Genomic DNA, 3158 nt, shown 5'->3' on the forward strand with positions numbered 1-3158 from the left:
GATTTCTTGGTTGAATGAGGTTCTTGAGAACCAAGGACGGGTATAATTCTGCATACAACATAAGAATAGGGTCAAAGGAGACCTTCTTCCTCTCAAAGATTTGGTGATTATTATTGTTGTTGTTGTAATTGGTTCTTTGTTGCGGTTGTTGTTGACGTTGTTGCTACTGAATCAGAACTGATTTATTATTGCAGTTGTTGGAAAATACAGGAATTACGGATGAAACTTGATGTTGATGTTGTCGAGGTTGAGAACTCTTTCTGACATGAGGCCTCATCTGCCTCCCCACTGACACTAAATTAGCTTCTCCCTCCTTCCTCTTGGAGAAACTCCCACCATATTTCTTGCTAGACGATGCTTCTTCTTTAGACATACGTCCTTCATTGAATCCTTATTCTAGCCTCATCGCCATATTTACCATTTCAGAAAAGTCATTGGGGGCACTTGCAATCATGCGTTCATAGTAAAATGAACTCAACATCTTTAGGAAGATCTTCGTCATCTCTTTCTCTTCCAATGGGGACTAATTTGGGCAGCCAGTTCCCTCCATATTTGGACATACTCTTCGAATGTCTCTTTGTCCTTCTGAGACATAGACCTCGGCTGGTCTCTAATATTTAAGGGAGAGAATTACAAAAATTTGAAATAGTACATATATGTGCTCATGATGTTGGTAGATAAAATACTATAGGTTGTTATCGAGTACCTTTCTTTTATCTTAAAAAGTATCGAGGAGTGTACTTAAATTAGTAAATATTCCAATGATTTGATTCATGATGAATCTTAGACAATCTCTTATGATATGATTTTTAAAACGTCACCATGGTACTTTACAAAATATTGGAGATGACCTTATTATGTAAAAAGTGCTACTAAAACATATCAATAAGTGATAATAAAAATAAGATATAATTTCAACCCAAATATATTTAACCAAATTATGGGTGATAATAAATCCTTACATTTAATAACTTGTTCTCCAAGTTTAATAATTCAACATGATCTCAAAATGTGAACTTAGAGGACATGTGAATTGTCTTGATATTTAGCCTTAAGACACTAAAATAAAAAATAGTGAAATAATTCTTCCTATAGTTGTATATATAATTTGTGTTTGAATCAAACAAATGTTGGCTTCCTATTGTTGTCTATATCATTTGTGTTCTTATCAAACAAAGTATTGTCTTCTTGATGTTGTGTATATCATCTTTATTCCTATCACACAAATGTTGTCTTTCTTTTGTTGTAAATATCATATATGTTCCTATCACACAAATATTGGCTTCCTCTAGATGTATATCAAACAAATGTTGTCTTCCTCTAGTTGTGTATATCCTCTCTATTCCTATCACATGTGAATTCATTTTCAATATGATGGAAGACATGAATGATCAACACTTGCATACGCATCCATTACATTTTGAATATCAAGTGCACATAAATCATAAATACATGTTGTGTATAAACTCATTCAGAAAAATGAAGTTAAAAACTATAAAGTGTGAGACTAACAGATTAGAAATTTCAATCAAATATCTCTCCTTGAGAGGCATCTGTCACCAATATATGTAGCTTTGGCTCAAAGTAAGATCCATTGAATGAAAATTCCAAAATAAAAATAAATAAATGGATGCATAATCAAAAGGGCAAGAATGGAAGTGAAGATTGCAGAAATATATTGTCACATAATGGATGCATATATGGTTTCAAATTGACAGAAACTTTTGAAGGTTGAAATAAAATACTGTTTGATATCAGAAAATATACTTTGTTTTCACTTATACTCATCAAAATCAAAGTTTCTAAAGTTTATGGTATTTGCATACCCATAACCAGGTCTGCGATACACTGGAGATGGCCTCATGGATCTTAAAATGTAGGTGTTTTTCCCACGATATTTCTTCATTCCAGGAATGTTTTTCTGCTTAGCATACACCTGAAGTGCAACAAGATTTTAAGTATGTAAAACTAACAGAGAGAGACTAAATCCATTTATGCAGATTGTCTGATACATACCTTGCCTTTCCAGCCGTGAAGAATTTACGATGAAAATAAATTCAACATGCATTAGAAATGTGATAGTAAGACATCACTACTGTCAAGGTATCAAATACATGGACATGAATGTGGTTCTGTGCAAGCAACAAGAGAAACATGCAAATTAAATTGAAAGAAAGTACTAAAATGTAGAACAAGTATGATACAATTAGACACTTAGCCAAGTTCACTTTTAATTTTTATGATTTTTTAGTATGTACAGTCTCAGATTGGATAAAATATGATCTGAGAATATATTTATACATGGTGGACAATCCTCACCTAACAAGTTGATTTTATAAGATTGAGTCAAACTCAACTCAAATTCAGTGATGGTATTAAATCTGGTTTCCCAACCCAAATTCTAATACGACATCCTTAATGTTATCACAGTCCCTAACAAAATCTCACGGTAGCCATTCATGTTAACACAACAAAAGAAAAAACTAACAAACACTTCACCACAATTATTCATATAACACAGACTTTAAAATCTTAATGATAATAAGAACCATTATCGAAGATAAAATTATGACTCACCATATTTAATCAAGGAAATCGCGATCATTTAAAAGAAAAATATAACTCATACAAGAGACCAATCAGATTGCACGTAGAAATTTCCGCCCAATGAATAAACTTAATCTTCAACTGTGAGGATGAAGCTGCATAATTTAAAACAAAATTTAATAGATATTAGAATATTACCTATGAATGAAATTAAGCCAAATTTAATAGATTTGGAATCAAATCTAAAGAAATAGTGCAAATAAATACCAGTATTTAAATCAAACTCATGGTATCGATTGAATCTGGTTGAGTTGGTATATTTGAGAAAGGATAAGCAGTAGGCCGTATAATTTAAAGCTCGGGATGTTGCTGCATAATTTAGAACAAGATTTAGTAGTGATCAAAATATGACATACCAATGAAATGAAGTGAAATTTAATAGATTGGGAATCAAATCTTAGAAAATAGTGCAAATTAATTCTAGTATTAAAATCAAACTCATGGTAGCCAGTGAATCAGGCTGAGTTTAAAGCTAGGGTTTGGTAATGGGTTTATTCATTGAAACCGGTTATTGTTTATCTTTGGCCCAATAACAAAAATATAAATACATC

At 31.9% G+C, this 3158-nt stretch overlaps 1 long non-coding RNA gene across 1 annotated transcript in view; it reads right to left on the bottom strand.

Moving 5' to 3' along the window:
• Positions 1–951: 951 nt before the first annotated feature.
• LOC127106134 (uncharacterized) overlaps positions 952–3158 on the bottom strand; it is a 2572-nt gene continuing 365 nt past the window's right edge. Inside the window, exons 2-5 of the long non-coding RNA XR_007795281.1 lie at positions 2815–2916; positions 2578–2702; positions 2017–2132; positions 952–1936 (exon numbers count right to left, since the gene is read on the bottom strand). This is a non-coding gene — a long non-coding RNA (uncharacterized LOC127106134). The remainder of the gene's footprint in view (positions 1937–2016; positions 2133–2577; positions 2703–2814; positions 2917–3158) is intronic.

Source organism: Lathyrus oleraceus, chromosome 7 (assembly GCF_024323335.1).
Source record: "Lathyrus oleraceus cultivar Zhongwan6 chromosome 7, CAAS_Psat_ZW6_1.0, whole genome shotgun sequence".
Classification (NCBI taxonomy): Eukaryota; Viridiplantae; Streptophyta; class Magnoliopsida; order Fabales; family Fabaceae; genus Lathyrus; species Lathyrus oleraceus.